At 42.3% G+C, this 22,760-nt stretch overlaps 2 long non-coding RNA genes across 2 annotated transcripts; both read left to right on the top strand.

The window, feature by feature from the left end:
• Nucleotides 1-1,823: 1,823 nt before the first annotated feature.
• LOC139363859 (uncharacterized) lies at nucleotides 1,824-21,872 on the top strand. Its single transcript, XR_011624950.1, has 2 exons — nucleotides 1,824-1,925; nucleotides 21,517-21,872. It is a non-coding gene; the product is annotated as an uncharacterized lncRNA (long non-coding RNA).
• Nucleotides 7,622-14,401, top strand: LOC139363860 (uncharacterized). Its single transcript, XR_011624951.1, has 3 exons — nucleotides 7,622-8,112; nucleotides 12,172-12,944; nucleotides 13,990-14,401. It is a non-coding gene; the product is annotated as an uncharacterized lncRNA (long non-coding RNA).
• Nucleotides 21,873-22,760: the final 888 nt, after the last annotated feature.

Here is a 22,760-nt window from a genome sequence, read left to right as displayed (position 1 = left end):
AGGTAAGAACTAAGAAAATCTGAATAATCATGATGTTTAGCTAGTAATAACATGTCAATATTGCTTCAATAATTATAAAAATTTCATTATTAATGTAAGATGTCAATAATAGGCAAAACTGGCTGGAGAGTTCATGGGAACCCTATAGTATTCTCAATTGTTCTTTAAATCTCAAACTGTTCTGTTTCACACTTTCGTCAAGGCTGGAGTGAAGTGGCATGATCTCGGCTCACTGCAAGCTACGCCGCACCACTCCACTCCACCAGTGTTCAAGCAATTCTCCTTCCTCGGCCTCCCAAGTAGCTGGGATTACAGGCACCCGCCACCACACCCAGCTAATTTTTGTATTTTTAATAGAGATGGGTTTTCACCATGTTGGCCAGTCTACTCTTGAACTCCTGATCTCAGGTGATCCACCTGCCTTGGCCTCAAAGTACTGGGATTACAGGCGTGAGCCACAGCACCTGGCCTAAAACAATTTTTTTAATGAATAAGCAATTATTTAAAATAATAATGACAATGGCCTGATGTCATTACACATTTTTGCATAGGCTCACGAAGCCCAGGCTAGGCTTTTTTCTTATCCTTTACATGTTGGGAAACGGCATAACACATTTTTGCATAGGCTCGCGAAGCCCAGGCTAGGGTTTTTTCTTATTCTTTACATGTTGGGAAGGGAGGCTTTTTCAACTCTGGCTAATGATTTTACCTTAACTGAATTTTTCCTAAAAATTCTCTGCAGTGAAAAGCTCAGTTAGAGCAGATATTTTAGCGTATGTGAATTATTAATTTACTCTGTTTTCCTATGGCCAACTCACCTGTTCTAAGCCACAGCCACCTGGCACCTTCAATTTGAAATGTATAAGGCATAAGGTATATGTTCCTCATGGAAAGAGTAAAAGTTATTTTATAGCCATACCAAGATTGGATTTCGGGTGTACCATTTATAAGCTGTGTAATAACGTTGGACACATTACTTAACCTCCCTGAAACTCAATTTTCTCTTTTATTAAAAAAAGAAAATCAACAACAAAGCTTTGCAGGATTGTAGTGAGTGAATAGTATATGATTCGGTACCTGGAATATAAAACTTCTCAGTAAATCACGATTAATAATAAACAGTAACAAATAATGATCAGTCCAAACCAAGAGAAGATCATCTCCTTTGACTGTAAGAAAATATGACTTAAACAGCTCTTTCCTTCAAATCCTCCTTCCCACTTTAAGAGGGCACACTGCACCGAGCATCTAGAAGGCTCTCTGCCAACAGCAGCGCCAGTTTGCTATCTAAGTGAGTCTTGGTCATTAAGCAAAGTCAGGGTCTTTGTTACTGGTTTCATCCCCACTGGCCTTGCAGAGAAAGCCCAAGCCACAGGGTACATCTCTGCCTGCCAATGCCCTGTATTCCTGAAACAAAAAGGCAATAAAAAACACGACAGTTAGTGTCAGACACGGAGCCCGGGCTTGGGAGCGGGCGGGGAGGGCTCCCTTTTCTCCTTGTTCCGCAGCACCTGTCACGGAGACGGGAGATGGGGGCCTGGCCCGGGCTGGGCAGACCCGCTTCCTCCTGCCCCCGCCGCGCTCCCTCCCGAGCGGCTCCGGCCCCGGCTCCCAGCAACGCGGCGGCGGCCCGCTCAGCGACTAGAAAGCGCCCATTGAGGGCTTGCAGCTGCCAGTGCCGCTTGCCCAAATCCGACATAAAGCCTCGACTTCAGCTCCAGTGAAGAAGACACTACTGTGTTCTTCCTGAGCCCCAGTCACGGCTATAAAACATTAAAAGCAAACTGGCGATTGTTAAACACTGCATTTGTTTACACCCCGAATCTTGAATCACAATGGGGCAGCTTGGCCTGCCCAGGCCCGGCGAGGCCCGGCTTTCTCCTAGACACTGAAGTCTGTTCTCCGACCCAAGGGACACAAGAAAAGTTGAGCAAATACCATATCGCTTTTCTATTGATAGATGTTTGCTCACGGAGACTTCAATAGGATATTTGGTTGCGGGGCGGGGGAGGGAGGGCGTTGGGTTGAAGTACACGTTCTTGCAGAACCAAAATGCTGTCACGTTAGCTTTGAGGCTTTCTAAAGTATCCTGAAAGAAAACAAACAAACAAACAAAAAGGCGAGTTACATAAACTATATCCGACCGAATTAAGGCATAACTGGCATCCTTAAAAACAAACAAACAAAAAACCCAAAACTGCTTAGAAGAAAAAATGGGGAGGGGGAAATAAACGAAATGATGATGGCAGTGTGGTTGATCGGTTAAGCCAATGGAACCTCAATACACTGTTCTACTCTTGCAAATTTCAAAACAATGTTTCATTTAAAAAATTACACTTAAAAAAGTCCCTTTGCTCTCTTTCTTTCCCAGGCTACAACACATAAAATAGATTTGCTTTTAAATGTCTCACTCTATTTCGTTTTCAGATTTTTCAGGGTTTTTTTGTGTGTTTTTTTTTTCTGGTTTAAAAACGTACATCATAATTTGGTAAATTGAGAAGATGCAGAAAAGAAGTATAATGAAGAAAGTAATTATAAGTCCCATGATTTCAATTCGCACTTGCTTATATTCTTATGTATTACCTTTCAATCTTTACATACACATGTGCACACACACAAAGAAAGAGAAAAAAAATGAGCATACCTAAATGGAATTCAATCCTACTTACCTTTATACCATGCCTTTTCCCCCCACCCCTTCTGGTTACCATTCCCCATGCCATTAGATATTCTTAAAAGGACGATTTGTACTGACTTTGGAATATGTCTAGGCTATGTTTCTTTATGTCAGAAAAAGTTCAGACAGTTTTGTTTACATCATTCCATGCTTAGAAACTGGAAGAGGATGCTTATAGAGATTACAAGGAAATGTATTTTGCGCTAGATATATACCCCTTTCTTCAGGATCATTTAAGAATTGCAGCTGGATTCAGCATAGTATTTGGCAAGTACAAACATAGTAGTACAATGAAGTTTTCTCACCTTCAGATATGCTCCAAAAAGAGAATGAGAAGGAATGAAAATAGAGTGTGAGGGTGGGCTGTGGACATTAGGAGCAAAGCAAGAGAAAGGGAGACAATGCTCAGCCCACCCACCCACACACAGACATAAACACACATAAACACATGCACACACACACACACACAAATACACCAATTTCTGTAAGCCTCGCATCAGCTGACGTGATCTCTGTTTCTTAATTAAGAACCTCAGAATCAGGCCGGATGTGATGGCTCATGCCCCGTAATCCCAGCACTTTGGGAGGCGGAGGCGGTGTGGAGGGGATGGGGTGGGGATCACTTGAGGCCAGGGGTTGGAGACCAGCCTGGCCAACATGGCAAAACCCCATCTCCACTACAAAAACAAAAATTAACCAGGTATGGTGGTGCGTGCCTGTAATCCCAGCTACTCAGGTGGCTGGGTGGCTGAGGCATGAGAATTGCCAGGAGGCGGAAGTTGCAGTGAGCCACTGTACTCCAGCCTGGGTGACAGAGCGAGACTCTGTATCAAAAAAAAAAAAAAAAAAAAAAAAGAACGTCAGAATCAACACTCAAAAGAATCCAGTGGAAAATCACAAGGATTAAAGTGAAGAGACATATTGCATATTAGAAATGCACAGCTAACCATGTGACAGCAGACAGGTCCAATGGCAAGACACTCGGCATTGCTTGAGCACCTGTTGCACACAGGGCTATACAATGGACATAGAAACATAGAGATGAATAAATAAGTCACAAGCCTTGGTCCCTTGCAGTTCACAGTCTATTGGGGAAGACAGGATATAAGCAAGTGGTTTCAGCACAGTTTTGGAATTGCATGCAGGGAAGTGAGTGAAGTCAGTGAGGGCCCAGTCGTGGAGAGACCAGGATTCACAAGAACATCCCAAGATCTCAGAGAGGAAGGGAACTTGGAGCCACGTAAAGAAGAATAAGACCTTACAAACATAGGGGAAAACGAGACATAATAGGAGAAATTTTAACAGTTTAATTTTTTTTTTTTTTTTTTTTTGAGACGGAGTCTCGCTGTGTCTCCCAGACTGGAGTGCAGTAGGCTCACTGTAAGCTCCGCCTCCCAGGTTCATGCTGTTCTCCTGCCTCAGCCTCCGGAGTAGCTGGGACTACAGGCGCCCGCCACTACGCCCGGCTAATTTTGTGTAGTTTTAGTAGACACGGGGTTTCACCGTGTTAGCCAGGATGGTCTAGATCTCCTGACCTTGTGATCCACCTGCCTCGGCCTCCCAAAGTGTTGGGATTACAGGCGTGAGCCACCGCGCCCGGCCTCATTAATTTTTTTTTAAAAAGGCAAGTGTATTTTAAAATGTCTGTTTTTCATAGGCTTGGGAACAAATGTAATTGGATACAGACTTGCCGTTGTTTTTGTAATAAGATATATTCCTTTAAAAGTTTGGTATATGGCAAATATTTGATTTTTTAAGCATATTTCAAAAAATTTGATATTTTAAGCATATTTCAAAAAAAAGGACTCACCATGTAAAGAAACTGAACTGTGAATTTGTTGTCTAGATAACACCTAATTTGTCTTTTCTTTCTCTCTCTCTCTCTCTCTCTCTCTTTCTTTCTTTCTTTTCTGAGATGGAATTTCCCTCTTGTTGCCCAGGCTAGAGTGCAATGGCACCAACTCAGCTCACTGCAACCTCCGCCTCCTGGGTTCAAGCGATTCTCCTGCCTCAGCCTCCCAAGTAGCTGGGATTATAGGCGCCTGCCACCAGGCCCAGCTAATTTTTGTATTTTTAGTAGAGACGGGGTTGCACCATGTTGGCCAAACTGGTCTCAAACTGCTGACCTCAGGTGATCCACCCGCCTTGACCTCCCAAAGTGCTGGCATTACAGGTGTGAGCCATGGCGCCCGGCCTATTTGTCTTTTTTTCAAATGGACTACATACCACACGTAGTTAGTGCAGTCATGAAAATAGTATCTCCCCACTTGTTCCATTCATTAATGTCAAACCCAAAAGGACGCTGAGTGAGTTTTATGTTTATTTGCTTAGGCCTATCCCCCAGCCCCCACCCACACACAGTCACTTACCCTACTTGTGTGTGAATATTGCAATTAAGATGGCAAAAGGCAGGCAGCAGCACAAGCACATGTGGCCATGGTGAATGCAAATGTTAAAGATTAACCTTCTTTTATAAAAGCAGGTTTAAGTGATTTTGAAAAGTATCATATTTGCAAAGCTAATTTAGTGTTTTTAATTCCCACACTGATTTTTCTTAACCCGTTTGCAGCCTCCCCAACCTACACAGTGACTTTGACTACTTCTTTCTTTTTCTTTCTTCCTTCCTTTCTTTCTTTCTTTCTCTCTCTCTCTTTCTCTCTTTCTTTCTTTCCTTCCCTCCCTTCCTTCCTTCCTTCCTTCCTTCCTTCCTTCCTTCCTTCCTTCCTTCCCTCCTTCCTTCCTTCCTTTCTCTCTCTCTCTTTCTTTCTTTCTTTCTTTCTTTCTTTCTTTCTTTCTTTCTTTCTTTCTTTCTTTCTTTCTTTCTTTCTTTCTTTCTTTCTTTCTTTTTTTTTTGGAGTTTAAGATCATTTTTTCAAAGAGCAAGAGACAGGGAGAAGGAGGGGGCAACTACATCCCCCCAAGCCCTACCATGGGGAATGGACCCCTCCCTGCCTCCTGCCCCCTAAGTGGCTCCTCTTGTACTATGGGAGGGGGACTTCGTGCAAACTCTGCCCTGAGGGGGTCACAGTGACTCTTAAGATTGGTCAGGGCTGAAATTACAAGTTAGCAAAGAAAGGAACCAAAATAAAGAGGCAATTTTAGCTGCTTTCTCAGGTGGGCCCTTAAATTGTCACCTGCTAGAGTACATTTTCTGCAGTGACTGGAGCCTGCATCTTCAGATAAGTGCTCTGTCCATAGAGTCATGAAGCTGCTATTCTTAATGGGAAATGGATCATGCTCCACCCTTTAATTGAATAGAGCACTTGAATTCTTACAGTATTGAAAATCTCTATGAATTTAACATGGGAGGAACATGTGCCACATAATCTGGCCGGAGGGGTAGGGGGTAGGAGTCTATTCTTATCTTCCTATATTTTTCCTCTGATCACTAGACCAGAATGTGTTTCACTGTGGTTAGAGTAAATAAAGACTCAGGATAACTTTTTTTTTTTCAAACAAAACCAAAAAATTCAGTTGTCCTGAAAAGCACTGATAATGTGAAATAACACAACTGTAGCTGTTATTTAAAGAGTCATCTTGGTTTTATTTTCCTTAAATTGAATGTTGTTTTTTTCAGAAAACTGATGTTCCATGAATATATTTCTAGTTTGAAGAAACTTAAGCTACTTTTCAAGGCTATACTTAAAAAAAAAAAGTCATTTTAAACATTGCATGATCCTGTTTATGAGGTTCTTAGGTCAATTACACCATTGTTATCTTTCTCTTCTTGAGCATAGTCTATAACCATTGGGGAAAATAATTAAATATAAATGTTTCTATGTTAACTTTGATTCTGGATGACTTATCTTTTTTTTTGAGACAATGTCTCACTCTGTTGCCCAGGCTGAAGTGCAGTGGCGTGATCTCAGCTCACAGCAACCTCTGTCTCCCAGGTTTAAGCAATTCTCCTGCCTCAGCCTCCCAAGTAGCTGGGATTATAAGATGCCTGCCACCACACCTGGCTAATTTTTGTATTTTTAGTGGAGATGGGATTTCACCGTGTTTGCCAGGCTGGTCTTGAACTCCAGACGTCAAGTGATCCACCCTCCTCGGCCTCCCAAAGTGCTGGTATTACAGGCATGAGTCACCGTGCAGGGCCTGAATGAGTTCTCTTAAGAATAATATCACTGAAGATGTTGTACTGGTTAACAATTACTATGTAATAAATTACTCCCCCACACCAGTAGCTTAAAACCATCATTTTATTTTGTTCATGGTTTTCTGGGAATTCTGGAAGTACTCAGCCCAGGCTGAGTTTCTCTCATGCAGTTGCAGTCAGATGTTGACTGGGGCTCCAGTGACATAAGGATCAACTGTCATAGGTCCAGCAGTTGAGGCCCAGATCTGCCACAGGTCCAGCAGTTGAGATGTCTGCTGTGAGCTTGGCAGAGGCTAACAAGGGTGTCTACACCAGCATGGCTGTCTCGGGGTAATCAGACTCCCTACATGGTGGAAGACATCCCCAGAAAGGCCCAAGAGAATCAGACAAGGGCTTTTTCCAACCGGCCTCAGAGATCACACGCCATCACTATGAGGTTCAATTGGTTCCAATAGAATCACTAAGATTCTCTAGCTGGGAGGAGTATCAAATGATTTGCAGATACATTTTTAAACTGCCATACATGTGCTTTTGTGTTTTCCTTCGCAAACAACTCAGCATGTATTCTCTTTAGCTAAAGACCCCAGAAGTTTCTGAGTTCATTTTGTGCTTCCAGAACCTAGCACAGGGTATGTGTTACAGCAAATGCGGCTAAATATTTGTTAAACTGAACCAAAGGCTGATAAGCCATGAACTCCTGCCATCCACATGAAGGAGGGATTTTGTGGCTGCCAAATTTTTCTTTTGATCAGTTAGATGGCTTATCATGCTGATAATACCACTATATATATATATATATATATATATATATAGAGAGAGAGAGAGAGAGAGAGAGAGAGAGAGAGAGAGAGAGATAATAGAAAACCTTGGTGTTTTTCCAAGGTAAAGGAGTCTCAGTAATCCTGTAGTCCCACCCTTTACCTTGTACCTCCCAACCCCACTCACCCCACCCATTTCATAGCTGAAGCCCAGAGAAGTTAAGTGACCTAACCAAGTGATAAAGGTATGGTCTCCAGTTGTATTATGTTGGTGCAAAGTATTTGCAGTTTTTGCTATCCAAAGCAATTCCAGGCATTGTTTCTCGTCCATAACAAAATACTGTTTTCTCACTATTTGGGGTTATGACTTTATCAAAAATTGCAGGGACATTGTGGGAGTTAAGTCATTTTTATACATTGAGGGTGAGGGAAGTGATACTTCTGCCAACCTGTTGATCTCAGCAAGAATTCTTTTCCTCCCTGACCTTTCTATTTATTCCATCAGGCAGATAAAGAAAAGACCCAGAAAGATCTCACCAGGAGGCCATGGGACTCCAAGTTGCTCTCTTCAGATATAGGTCAAAAAAACTAACTTCCTGACCCTCTTCATGCCTTGCAATAAGATCTTGTAGTTTCTGTGTCTGGGGCAGTGCTGAGTCTAGAAGGCTTCCTGTGATTTACAAAAAGCCTATGAGGAAATGGAGATGTCCCTGAGCCTGCCTCAACCTGTAACAGTGATCCATTGTATTTCCAGGGGGCAGCCCATCATACTGTGATGTGAGACGTCGGTCCAACCCTTTGGGGTCAGGAATGCAAAATGCCAAGTCATCTATTTTGCACCACAATGATGCAGTTTTGTCAGGAAGGATAGTATTTTTAAAGTGATCACCCAGTTGATTAACAAAAGGAAAGAAATCACACCTTCTCCTTTGAAGTTTGCCAGGCTTCCCCTAGCTAAAGAAGGCTCTTTCCTTAGCTCGTATCAGGACCATATTCAAGACTTTTTCAATTTAGAAAATTTCATATTTATGAGGAAAGGTGAATAATACAGCCAGTATATGAAACTAATTTCTTAGGTCAGTCAACATTTCTTTAAGTCAATTCATTGAATTGATGTTTGTGTGAATGTCTGGCTTATAGTGAGCCCTCAGTACATGTTAATTCCACTTCTTTTCCCAACACCATTGTATGGGGAATGACTCAGGTTCACGATGTTCAGTGTTTCTCCAGAAGACTCTGAGTCTTCATTACCAAAAACAAAAACAAAAAAAAAATTTAATAACATTTAACCTCCTGTATTTACTAAGGCAGAAAAACTTTCTAAGCTCCTTGTATTAGGATTCTCCAGAGAAACAGAACCAATAGGATGTGTGTGGTGTGTGTGTGTGGGGGGTGTGTGTGTGGTGTGTGTGGTGTGTGTGTGTGGTGTGTGTGGTGTGTGTGGTGTGTGTGTGTGGTGTGTGTGATGTGTGTGTGTGTGGTTGTGTGTGTATGTGGTGTGTGTGGTGTGTGTGTGTGGTGTGTGTGGGTGTGTGTGGTGTGTGTGTGGTGTGGTGTGTGTGTGTGTGGTGTGTGTGTGGTGTGTGTGTGTGTGTGTGTGGTGTGTGTGGTGTGTGTGGGTGTGTGTGGTGTGTGTGTGGTGTGTGTGGTGTGTGTGTGTGGTGTGTGTGGTGTGTGTGGTGTGTGTGTGTGGTGTGTGTGATGTGTGTGTGTGTGGTTGTGTGTGTATGTGGTGTGTGTGGTGTGGTGTGTGTGTGTGTGTGGTGTGTGTGTGGTGTGTGGTGTGTGTGGTGTGTGTGTGGTGTGTGTGGTGTGTGGTGTGTGTGTGTGGTGTGTGTGGGTGTGTGTGGTGTGGTGTGTGTGTGTGGTGTGTGTGTGGTGTGTGTGTGTGTGTGTGTGGTGTGTGTGGTGTGTGTGGGTGTGTGTGGTGTGTGTGTGGTGTGGTGTGTGTGTGTGGTGTGTGTGTGGTGTGTGTGTGGTGTGTGTGGTGTGGTGTGTGTGTGTGTGGTGTGTGTGTGGTGTGTGTGTGTGTGTGTGTGTGGTGTGTGTGTGGTGTGTGTGTGTGTGGTGTGTGTGGTGTGTGTGGTGTGTGTGTGTGTGGTGTGTGTGTGGGGTGTGTGTGTGGGGGGTGTGTGTGTGGTGTGTATGCGGTGTGTGTGGGGTGTGTGTGTGTGTGATGTGTGTGGTGTGTGTGGTGTGTGTGTGTGTGTGGTGTGTGTGGTGTGTGTGTGGTGTGTGTGGTGTGTGTGTGGGGGGTGTGTGTGGGGTGTGTGTGTGTGGTGTGTGTGGTGTGTATGCGGTGTGTGTGTGTGGTGTGTGTGTGTGGTGTGTGTGTGTGGTGTGTGTGTGTGTGGTGTGTGTGTGTGGTGTGTGTGGTGTGTGTGTGTGTGGTGTGTGTGTGTGGTGTGTGTGTATGTGGTGTGTGTGGTGTGTGTGTGGTGTGTGTGGGGGGTGTGTGTGTGGGGGGTGTGTGTGTGGGGGGTGTGTGTGTGGTGTGTGTGGTGTGTATGCGGTGTGTGTGTGTGGTGTGTGTGTGTGGTGTGTGTGGTGTGTGTGTGTGGTGTGTGTGGTGTGTGTGTATGTGGTGTGTGTGGTGTGTGTGTGGTGTGTGTGGGGGGTGTGTGTGTGTGGGGTGTGTGTGGGGTGTGTGTGTGTGGTGTGTGTGGTGTGTATGCGGTGTGTGTGGGGTGTGTGTGTGTGTGGTGTGTGTGGGGGGTGTGTGTGTGGTGTGTGTGTGTGGTGTGTGTGTATGTGGTGTGTGTGGTGTGTGTGTGTGGTGTGTGTGCGTGTGTGTGTGTAGGGGGCAAGAAAGTTATTTTAAGGAATTGACTCGTGATTATGAAAGCTGGCACATTACAAGAGCTGCAGTGAGCAAGCTGGAGATCCAGGATACCTCATGGTATAGTTCCAGTCTGAATCCAAAGTCTGAGAACCAGGAGAGCTGATGGTGTGTCTACTCTAAATGATGGCAGTCTGAAGACCCAGAAAGAGTCAATGTTTCTGTTAGAGCCTGAATACAGTGGGGGAAAAAAAACTAATGTTCTAACTCTAGGTAGTCAGCCAAAAGGAAATTCCCTCTTACACATGGTAGCACCAGCCTTTTTGCTGTATTCAGCCCTCAACCGACTGGATGAGGCCCATCCACATTAGGGAGGGCAATCTACTTTACTGAGTCAACTGATTCAAATGTTAATCTCATCCAAAAGAACCGTCATAGAAATACCCAGAATAATCTTTGGCCTAATACCTGGGCACCCCATGGACCAGTCAAGTCAACATATAAAGTTACCTATCACACTCCTTTTCCATTGAGCACTAGTCAAATTGAAATTTCATACAATTTGTGTGTTTGTAATAGAAATGATTTTCTGGTTAACCCCGTTTTACCAAATATGTATGGTATATCCAGTTCTCCTTAGGTTTTACTCTTTGCTCAGACCATTTCATTTTGGGGCATGCAAATAAATGGGATGCCCCCCTTATCCCTGCCCCATTTTCCCTTATCCCTATCCCTGTATGGGAATACAATGTACACTCATAACATGAAACCAAAGGGAGGATGTTCTATGTAACATTATTGATTCTGTGACCATCCTAGGAAGGAATGCTGGTGCGAACTCTCCATCTTCACCTTACGAATTAACAGACTTGTCATTAGAGGTATTACGGGGCTTGGAGTTACAGCAAAGCTTCACAGACATTCTCAGACATCAATCACATTTTGGTATTTGCAGCTCGAAGGCAAATCATCTGTACAATTATGATTTATATGAAATTCAGGAATCATAAATGTGCTTTGCTTTGGTCTTACTCAGAAACCAGTAGCCTTTACTCATGGATGGTAGCAAGTTTGGCTTGCACAGTGGAGGCTGTGTGCTGTTGAGGTTAATAGCATGCAATTACCCGGGCTCCAACTGCAGCTCTAGCAACACAGAAGCAAAAGGGAAAACACAACAGAGTTCTTAGAGTAGAAATAAAACTATAAAAACAATGGTTGAAGAAGGATCTTTGTGCTTGTTTTAGATAGAATTCATTAAATTTTTAATTGCTACACCAAAGACTATATCCATATAATCTTTAGATATGCAGTGAGGTAGGTACTGTTATTATCTCCATGCTAGAATTTGAAAACAGAAACATAGAGAACATAAGTAACTTGTCCTAAGGTCACTTTGATTTGAAAGCAGGGAGTGTGGTTCCAAGGTTAACCACCAAACTAGGTGTCTCTTTGTTGGGTGAGTCCTCTCTCTGCCACCCAAACAAATACACAGCCTGGCTCAGTGATTCCACAGGGGTGCTGCCTTCCACTGCCAAGTCCTATGGGAATACTGGGCAAAGGTTCTTTTCTGCTTTCAGGCCATACCCCTTGAGCATCAGGTAGAATACTATGGGGGATAAATGGAAGACCAGATCCAGTTGGGTCAGAGGCTTCTCCTTCAGATCTTCTGCTCTCCAGAGTCTTTTTCTACCCTTTCCCCTAACCATCAACCGCATGTTCCTTAGAGTTTTGTACTGTCTGTTCCACTCAAGACTTGGGTTTCCCTTTAACATTTTTGTTAGTTTTGTAATAAACATCTTGGTGCTGATTTCTTTCTTTCTTTTTTTTTTTTTTAACCAAATTTCACTCTTTCGTCCAGGCTGGAGTAAAGTGGTGCAATCTCGGCTCACTGCAACCTCCGCTCCCTGCACGTTCAAACGATTCTCCTGCCTCAGGCTCCTGAGTAGCTGGGATTACAGGTGCAGGCCACCAAGCTCGGTTAATTCTTGTATTTTTAGGAGAGACAGGGTTTCTCCATGTTTACCAGGCTGGTCCCAAACTCCTGACCTCAGGTGATCCACCTGCCTTGGCTTCCCAAAGTGCTGGGATTACAGGCATGAGCTACCATGCCTGGCCAGTGCTGAATTTTAATTCCACAACCAGCTGGGCTACCCTTGGTAATACACTCAGTAATTATTACCCTCCCCCTCACCAACCACTCACTTGATCACTCAACACATAGAGTCTCCTTCATTCCTAATGTAGACTAGAGAGCAGAGATAACAGTGGAGAGCAAAGGCAACATGGTCCCTGCCCTCACGAAGTTTATAGTCTAGTGGGGAAGACAAACATTATTCAGAGAGTTACATACAAATATAAAACTATACTGTGACAAATGCCACAAGGGAAAGGTGCAGAGTTTGATGACCCCAGGACCAGGAATTGACCGAGTCAGGGAGGTCAAGGAAGGCTTCCCTAAGGAAGTGGTGCAGAGCTGAGATCGGAAGAAGCAGGGACGTGCTCTACAGGAAGAACATGCTCAGAAGCCCAGTCAGCAGCAGGAAGGAGTGTGGTGATTTTGAGGAACTGAAAGAAGACCAGCATGGCTGGAGAACAGAGGATGGGGGTGTGATATGTGACGAGCGAAGAGAAGTAAGCGGGGGGCAAGATTGTGTAAGCCTCTGATCAGGATTCTGGCCTGTATGCCTAAAGCAGTTATTTTCAACTGCGGCTACATGTCAAAAGCACCTAGGAAGCATTTTAAAATACTGATTAAAGAATCCCATTCCAGAACCATCAAATCCAAATTTCTGAAAGTGAGAACCAGGCATAAGTATTTTTTTAAAAAGGTTCCAGGTGATTTTATTGTGAAAACAAGGGTGAGAATAATTGACCTATAGCAATGGTAAGTCACTAAAATGTTTGAAGATAATATGTATGCTATGAATGTTTAGAGGGAGTTGGAAGCCATCTCCAGATTTACATTTCAAAATCATCCTCTGGCTAGAACCATGGAGTTACCAATGCTTGAGAGTTCAAAAAGGAGACCACTTCAGTGACAACTATTTATTTATTTATTTATTTATTTTTGAGATGGAGTCTCACTCTTGTCATCCAGTTTGGAGTGCAATCTCGTGATCTCGGCTCACTGCAACCTCTGCCTCTTCAGTCCAAGCGATTCTCCTGCCTCAGCCTCCCGTGTAGCTGGGATTACAGGCACCTGCCACCACGCCCAGCTAGTTTCGCACTTTTAGGAGAGATGGGGTTTCGCCATGTTGACCAGGCTGGTCTCGAACTCCTGACCTCAGTTGATCCACCTGCCTCAGCCTCCCAAAGTGCTGGGATTGTAGACATGAGCCACTGTGCCTGGCCAGTGACTACTATTGATAAATGGTGCAGGTGTGGATTAGGGTGGCATCAGTGGAGATGAAAAACATACATATATTTACAAGATTTCTAGTTGGTTAAACCACTGAGACTGGCAGAATGATGAAATGATGGATTCTATAGAGGGAAAAAAGAGAGCGAATGACTACCAGGGTTCTGCTCACACAATAAGATGGATAATTGTGCAATTTGTTGAGACAGGGACAAGGACTAGAACCAGAAATGTTTAGAGTGAGGGTGGGTTTTCATTTGGGCATGTGAAGCTTGCTTTCACTTTGTCATGCATGTTCTTTACCTCTCTTTTCTGTAGGTCATCCATACTTCATTTACCAGTCCTTGCTATTGATTATTCATTAAAACAAACAACAGCAACAGTAACCACAACAGCAGCAATAAAAATACCTTTGAACTCACTCAATCTTGAACTATTAAACATGTTAAGTCCATGTCATTGGCCTACTTAATCAACCCTTGGTTGTAACTTGAAGAAGCTTACTGATAAGAAAATAAACTTCTCATAAAGTATAACTACTTTCTTAGCAAAACTATTTATTTCATCTTCTCTTTAAAATTTTTGATACTATGGGGTTTTTTTTTTGTTTGTGTTTTTTGTTTTTTTGTTTTTTTTTTTTGAGAGAGCGACTCACTCTGTCACCTGGGCTGGAGTGCAGTGGTGTGATCTCAGCTCAATGCAACCTCCATCTCCTCGGTTCAAGCGATTCTCCTGCCTCAGCCTCCCGAGTAGCTGGGATTACAGGCACTCACCACCACCCCTGGCTAATTTTTTGTATTTTTAGTGGAGACAGGGTTTCACCCTGTTGGCCAGGCTGGTCTTAAATGCCTGACCTCAGGTGATCCATCCATCTCAGCCTCACAAAGTGCTGGGATTACAGGCATGAGCCACCACACCCAGTCTATTATGTATTTCTTAAGATATTTAATGCCAAGTAACAGAAACCGCACTCCAATGAGTTAAAATAAAAAGAACATTATTATAAGAATATAAAGGTATCTTATGGAATATAAGAATAAATCTGTGGCTAGAGTTCAGGAAAACTAGATCCATGAACTCATGACTTCACAGTTCCCTCTCCCCAGCTCTTCTTCTCTTGTGCATCTCCTTTTTCTTTCTCTGTTCTCAGAAACTAGCTCCTATCACTTTTCTTCTTAACATGAACAAAAATATGACAAGTGACAGCTCTTGAGGTTTAAGCTCTAGAGCTCAGACATCAGAGGGAAACAATCTTAACTCTTTCAGTACAAAATCTAAAATCCTGGGGTAGAAACTCAAGTAGACTAGCCTTCCTTCTCCAGACCATCAACTGTAGGCAGGAAGTCAGAGCTGGGGAAAAAGCTGTGACTATCTCACTTTGATTCATATATGCTACTGAACTGTGGCCAAAATGGATACCCCTCTTGATAGTCTGAGGGGATTCCTTTAGGATTTGATTTGCAAGCCCCAAAAAAGCAGGGGCTGAGCAAAAACATGCAAGTTTGCCATTACATCCCAACTAAATAAATTTACATATGTGATCCTCAAGACCTAACTGAAGACAATCCTAAAAAGGCTGATAGTTATGCAAAATATGTCATCTCCCTGAACTAGTGTTTTTTTTTTTATGATTATTAAGGCACCTGAAATTTCCAAAATTTTGAAAATTTTATATTTCATAATGATGTATGCCAAGAGATTTGCATTTGTCTATGATTTGAACTATGATGTTTGAACTGATTCTTTCAACAAAGCAATGAACTAGTTCTGAAATTATCCTAATTTTAAATATCATTTGCATTTCTGTAGATGGAAAATTATGTAACAAATTCTAGTTCTTTTCATTTTCATTTGATTAACACTAAGACTCTCCAAAGCTCTAAAAGAAATAGCAGGAGTTGAAATTTCAATTGCGTTTGGGAAAATATGTACTTTGTTCCTTTAGAAATAAAGGAGAATATGTGAGATGACAAGTCATAAAGAAGCTGGTCTCAACATGTATTCTTTTGAAGCTCTAAGATGAAATGAGGGCTATGCACATTACTGGTGATGAAAATGATCACAAATAAAGATCTCTTATGAGCCTTCTTATGGAAGGGCATTGAAAAATGTAAGGAAATAATCAGGCCAACACTTCCCTTCTGACTTCCCAGTGTACAGCCTTCTCCTGCAGGAAAGAGAGACAGACTCTCTACCCCAGGTGGTCATGACTTACAGATTTTCCCTCAAGGCATTTATAATCTAGTTAGGACTGAACATATATATGGCTAATGACATTTATAAAATAATCCATTCTTAAGTGTCCAGTAAGCAATGCACATTAGTGTAAACAGAAGTCAGAGACTAGGAGACCAAGCAGGTTTGAGTGGCCCTGCCAGGGCTGGCCCTTGACGAAGCTGTGAAGCAGATATAGTTTGTCTTGGGGGAGGTTGTGCCCCAGTTATCAGCACAGTCTCTGTTTCCTTCCTTTTGGCCCCCTGTGTACTTAACTTTAACTTCATTCTTCATCTGCTGGATGGTACCTATCATTTTTTCCAGTTTTGCTCATAACTCATTTTCAACAAATCCCTGCCATGGTACTAATTGAAACTTGAAAATGAAACATAACAGATCTGTGGGTTGGAGAATCGAGTCCTATTCCTGGCCTGCTCCTCTCATTCACTGTAATCGATCACTGTACCTAGCGAATTTTTGTATTTTTAGTAGAGATGGGGTTTTGCCATGTTGTCCAGGCTGGTCTTGAACTCCTGAGCTCAGGTGATCCACCCGCCTCAGCCTCCCAACGTGCTGGGGTTACAGGCATGAGCCACCACACCTGCTCTGCATTTGTATTTTTTAAAGTGGGAGAAGGACAGTCCCTATTATTCTCCAGTATAATTTACTGCAAGAGTCAGCAAACTTTTTCTGTAAAGAACCAGTTAGTAAATATTTTAGGCTTTGTGGGTCATACAGCTTTTGTTGCAATTACTCAGTTCTGCCATGGTAGCAGGAAAGCAGCCACAGACAACTTCAAAAGTCATTTAAAAGACAGGGCCAGAGGTGGCCTGCAGGGTGTAGTTTACAGACCCCAGGTTTAGAGGATGCTATCTAGAGCCAATTTGCTTGAGTTCAAAGCTTAGTTCTGCCTGCTTACTAATCTCTTTGTGCCACAATTTTCTCATCTGTAAAACACCTACTTCACAGGTTGTTTGGGCGACTAAATGAATTACTATGTTAAAGCACTTCTCTATTCGTGAACTTTCTACCTGTGATCATAGATATTGTCAAACCTTTTTACCAGAGCAAAAACACACAAACTTGGACCGCCTCAAACTATTGACTCTAGTGGCCACATGCATGGTGTTACTTTGACTCTAAAGCCAAATGATCTTGCAGCCTTCTGCAAGGTAACTTGTTGACAAGCCAAGATGTTTCTGAAGAAAGTATGAAAAAGAAAAACTTGGAGAAGTCACCTCTGCCAAAGTACTGAGCCTCGTGTTAGGGAGAACACTACGTTTTGGATATTTACTTATTTATTATTATTATTGTTATTATCATTTTTTGAGATGGAGTTTCACTCTTTCACCCAGGCTGGAGTGAAATGGTGCGATCTCGGCTCACTGCAACCTCCGCACCCACCAGTTTCAAGCGATTCTCCTGCCTCAGCCTCCCGAGTAGCTGGGATTATAGGCACCCACCACCATGCCTGGCTAATTTTTGTATTTTTAGTAGAGACAGGGTTTCGCCAGGTTGGCCAGGCTGGTCTCAAACTCCTGACCTCAGGTGATCCACCCACCTCGGCCTCCCAAAGTGCTAGGATTATAGGTGTGAGCCACTGTGACCGGCTGGTTTTGGCTACTTAGTATGTAGTAATACTAGGTTTATAGTATTACATGGAAATTGGTAAGGGAATTAGAAAAATATTAAGATATCATTTTAATGGGACTCAGTGTGGATTGGATAAAGGAGGTGGTGATAGTGGTAGAAATGAGGGTGTGTGCAAACATTCCAGGACAGGTAAAGGGCTTAGGAACAGATGTGTATTCTCTTTTCCTTCCAAATTCAGTGACTGAAAAAAGAGCAGTAATTGCCAACTCCTCTGCCACAGTTGTGTGGTAAAATTATGTGATAGAGTATTTTATAGCATTTCAGGTTTAAGTGAGTTTTGCCTTAGATTGCAACATTAACCTGCCTGGTTCCTCCTGTTTTTCATGTGGCGCGGTGCCCAAATTTTGTACAAGATTATTAATCTTTTACAAGGGTATTGTTGACAGTCCTGTAATCATGTATACAAGTCATAAATCTTTCCTTCAATAAGTCAATGGTGCCTGTCATATTTGGCAAGTATTTCCCAGGCATTAGCTAAACTGGAGTGATAACAGTGAGGCCATGGGCTAGAACAATGAGGCCTGGATTTATTTATTATTATTTTTTTCAAGACAGAGTCTCGCTCTGTCGCCCAGGCTGGAGTGCAGTGACGCAATCTCAGCTCACTGCAACCTCTGCCTCCTGGGTTCAAGCAATTCTCCTGCCTCAGCCTCCCGAGTAGCTGCAATTATAGGCATGTGTCACCATGCCTGGCTAATTTTCTTGTATTTTTAGTAGAGATGGAGTTTCACCATATTGGCCAGGCTGGTCTCGAACTCCTGACCTTGTGATTGCCTGCCTCGGCCTTCCAAAGTGCTGGGATTACAGGCATGAGCCACTGCGCCAGGCCCTGGATTTATTTTTTATTTAACTATATATATATATGTGTATATATATATTTTCAGAGACAGGGTCCCACTCTGTCAGGCTAGAGTGCAGTGATACAATCATAGCTCACTGCAGCCTTGAACTCCTACCTCAAGCCATCCTCCTGCCTCAGCCTCCCAAGTAGCTGGGACTACAGGTGTATACCATGGACCTGGATTTAGACTTAGGTTCTTGTCATCGTTCTGTCACTAACTAGTTGTGTGACTTGAAGCATTAACTAACTTTGTATTATAGGGATAATTATCTAGCTTCCCTGGGTCTTGGTTTTCTTATCTGAAAAACAGTTAAACTAGATGTATGCAGCACTTGCCAATTCTATAGTTCAATATTCCTGAAGTAGACAGATTAGGTGATCCCAGAGGTCTGAAACTCTGTGTTAATTATCCCAAAGCCTTTTTGGGCCCTTTCAAAATTTCTCCTAGGTTTGTGGTAATGTTAGATCAGTTAATAATTACAGAAGTTGGACTGAAAGTTGCCTGGAAGTGACACAACACGGATTTAGAATAAGGAGCACATTAACCCAAATGGAAGAATCATCAGACAGTGAGGCAGCACAGGCTGCTCTAAGAGTCAGAAGACCCAAGGGGAGATTTGGCTCTGTTGCTTCCCACCTGTGGGACCTAGGCCAAATCATGGAGTTTTCCCAAGTCTTTTTCTTCATCTATAGAATGAAAATCATGATACATGCTCTGCTTATCACCCAGGGCTGGTGCGTCAAATAAAACAATTTATGTAAAAGCCCTCTTTCTTTCTTTCTTTCTTTTTTTTTTTTTTTTTTTTTTTGAGATGGGGTTTCACTCTGTCATCCAGGCTGGAGTGAAGAGGTGAAATCTTGGCTTAATGCAACCTCTGCCTCCTACGCTCAAGCGATGCTCCCACCTCAGCCTCCCACGTAGCTGGAACCACAGGCGCATGCCACCATGCCCAGCTAATTTTTTGTAGTTTTGGTAGAGATGGGGTTTCACCATGTTTCCAGACTGGTCTCGAACTCCTGAGCTTAAGCAATATGCCCACCTCAGCCTCCCAAAGTGCTGGGATTATAGGCATGAGCCACTGCAACCAACCTGTAAAAGCCCCTTTAAACATTAAAATTTAATATAAAAACCATCGTAAACATGGTTCCCTTCTTAAAACAGAAAACATAAGCTACCTTTTTCAAACACGTTAGTGGTTAAATAATCTAATAACTTCTAAAACATCCTAAATTATCCATAGTCACTCTGTCCAAAGTCATTCTTCCAAATAGAAAGTTGTTGCTTTCTATTTATAACAGAAAGGAAATCCTTGTTAACATTGTGATGCATCTACCAACAACAAGTTTAAGTGTTTAAATGAAAAAAATCTAACACTTTTTAAAAAAAATCAGTATTATCAGAATACAGCCTTGCCTGATCTAAAGTGTTTTCTTTGCACAGAGCTTAGCAGGATTCAGAGAAAAGTCTATACGATAGGAGCTAGACTGGGGAGGCCAATGGGAATGTGTCTCCTTTATTCTGTGAGCTTGTCTGAATGCTAGGGGCCAGGTTCTGTCGGCAGCACTGACAGCTCTGGGTCCCCTCCAGTGGAGGGAACAAAGGCTGAGGTTTCTTTTGAAAAATTCTTTCTGAGCAGCGAGATTGTCCAACACAGTTTCCTTGATAAAGGGCTCATTATCTATCGGTGTGACTTTGCCCTTAATTTTTACGCCGGCAGTGCCAACATGAACACACTCAGGCAAATCCTTTTACCCAGACAGCTGTAACAGCACCCTGATAATGTGTGCCAGTGCTCAAGGCTTGGGTGTGGAATATAATCAACCACAGGCTAAATTTTCTATTAGTCGAATCTCCAAGAAATATAATTTATTAGCTTGCTCTTCATCATGTTTACGCTTCTTGTCACTTTTCAAACGCAAGCTCATTTTCAGATAAGCATAGTGGAATGTTTCAGAATTGCATCTTTAGTTCAATTAACACATTCCTTATGGATCTAAGAGAGTGGGCTTTTGTTGGAGAAAGGTAGGTCCAAAACTTTGGAAAAAGTGACCTTCTGAAAAAGAAAGAAATCAATACAACAATGAACACATGATGAATCAGTCTGACAGACTCTTTAAATGGTGGAGAAAATCTGGTTATCTCCCAAATCTGAATGTAGTGATTAAGTTTTAGTCTCTAAGAGGTGGGACTAGAATATGATGTTAACTGAAGAAGCTGGATGCTAAGTGTACTGTAAGTGCTGTAATATAGTTGTAATCTAATGGAACGGCTGTGTAGAACTTACACAAAAGGAAGCCAGATAGTAAGAGTTAGTTCATGTTTATCAGGCAGTCCAGGGGAGAAGGTTCCTGGGATGGGGGAATGAAACATTCTGCTCACTAGGAAGATGAACTTAATGGGGTGACTGGGACACTTCAATAGGGTTTTACAAAGCCAAGATGAAATATCCCTCAAGACTCTCCACCATCATTTACTCTGAATCTATGCTCATTAAAAACAACTTATCAATGAATAATTCTGCTTCCAGGTTTTCCTAATATTGGGAAGGGGGTTCTGTGAACATGATTTCAGGCTGCTATGCACTGAGGTACAGGCTGTGCACTGGACAAGAGCATCGTATGAAAGGGAGCATCAGTCACAAGACAAACCTTGTAGATTTAAGTATTTCTTATGACAACTTTCTGGCAGATATTAGAAAATTCTCATTGTACTTAACAAAATCAGTATTTCCTAATAATTTTCTGACTTGATGAAATTAGAACACCACGAAGAAGAAAATCCTTTTACTTTTCTATTTTTCTTATGACTTCATTGAGATATAATTGATACACAATAAACTACACATATTTGAAGTGCACAATTTAATGAGTTTTGACATATGCCTATACTCAGGAAACTACAGCCTTCACCCCCAAAGGTCTCTGTGTGCCCTTTATAACTCAACCATCTTTTCACTCCTGCCTCATCCCAGCAAAGCAGCAGAAAACACTGGCATGCTTTCTGCTGCAGATTAGTTTGGATTTTCTAGAATTTTATAAAAAAGAAAACCAAGTTGTATGTATACTGTTTTTCTTGTCTTGTTTCTTGGTATTAACATCATAATTTTGATATTCATCCATGTTGTGTGTATCAATAGTTTTGGGTTTTCAGGGCTGTGGTTGTGAAGAAGATCGAGACCTGTGATGGGAAGCTGGTGTCCAAGTCCTCTGATGTCCTGCTCAAGTGAACAGCCACAGCAGCCCCTCCCAGCCTATCCATCCTGCTGCTGCCCCAGAGCCCATGAGAAAGGCCCCTGTGCAGGGGAGCACAGGGAACAGGAGACCCACCTGAGGCTCAGCCCTATTCCTCAGTCCACTAGGGGAGTTTACTCCCTGGGGCACCCCCCTTGCCCATGCCTCCAGCAACACAACCATTTAATTCTTTTTTTTTTTTTTTTTTGTCCAAAATAAAACCTCTGCTAGCTCCGCAAAAAAAAAAAAAGAAAAAAGAAAAGTTTGGTGTTTTCTTTTGTTTTGTTTTTTTGACAAGTAGTATTTCATTGTATGGGAGTACCATAATTTGTTTATTCTTTCACTTGTTAATGGACATTTGGGTTATTTACAATCTGGGGCTACTAAAAATAAAATTCCCATGAATATTCATCCACAAAATTTTGTATGGACACATGTTGTTATTTTTCTTGGGCAAATACACAGAAGTGGAATCACTGGATCTTACAGTGGATATATGTTTAACTTTTAAATAAACAGCCAAACTGTTTTCTTGATTATATCATTTTACATTGATTGCCATCACCAGAGTTATAGAGTTGCACCTGTTCCATATCCTTGCCAACACTTGGTATTACCAACCTTCATAATTTTAGCCATTCTAATGGGTATGTGGTCATATCTCACTGTGTTTTCTTTTTTAATTCAGCAAGTATTTATTGGGTATCCAGAGAATACAAAACAATGTCCCTAATGTGGTTTGGCTCTGTGTCCCCCACCCAAATCTCATCTCAAATTGTAATCCCCAAATGTTGAGAAAGGGACCTGGTGGGAGGGGATGGGTTCATGGAGGCAGTTTCTCTTATGCTATTCTCATGATAATGAGAGAGTTCTCACTAGATCTGATGGTTTAAAAGTGTGGCACTTCCCCTTCATTTATGCTCTCTCTCTCTCTCCTGCTGCCTTTCAAAGATGTGCCTTGCTTCTCCTTCACCTTCTACCATGATTGTAAGTTTCCTGAGGTGAGGCCTCCCTAGCCATGTGGAACTGTGAGTCAATTAAACCTCTTTCCTTTGTAAATTACCCAGTCTCTGGTATTATCTTTGTAGTAGTGTGAAAACAGGCTAATACAATCCCTTTATATATATTTGGCCCTTAATTATTTTTTAAA

The sequence above is a fragment of the Macaca nemestrina genome, chromosome 6 (assembly GCF_043159975.1).
Source record: "Macaca nemestrina isolate mMacNem1 chromosome 6, mMacNem.hap1, whole genome shotgun sequence".
Taxonomy (NCBI): Eukaryota; Metazoa; Chordata; class Mammalia; order Primates; family Cercopithecidae; genus Macaca; species Macaca nemestrina.
This window is presented reverse-complemented; position numbering and strand designations above follow the sequence as displayed.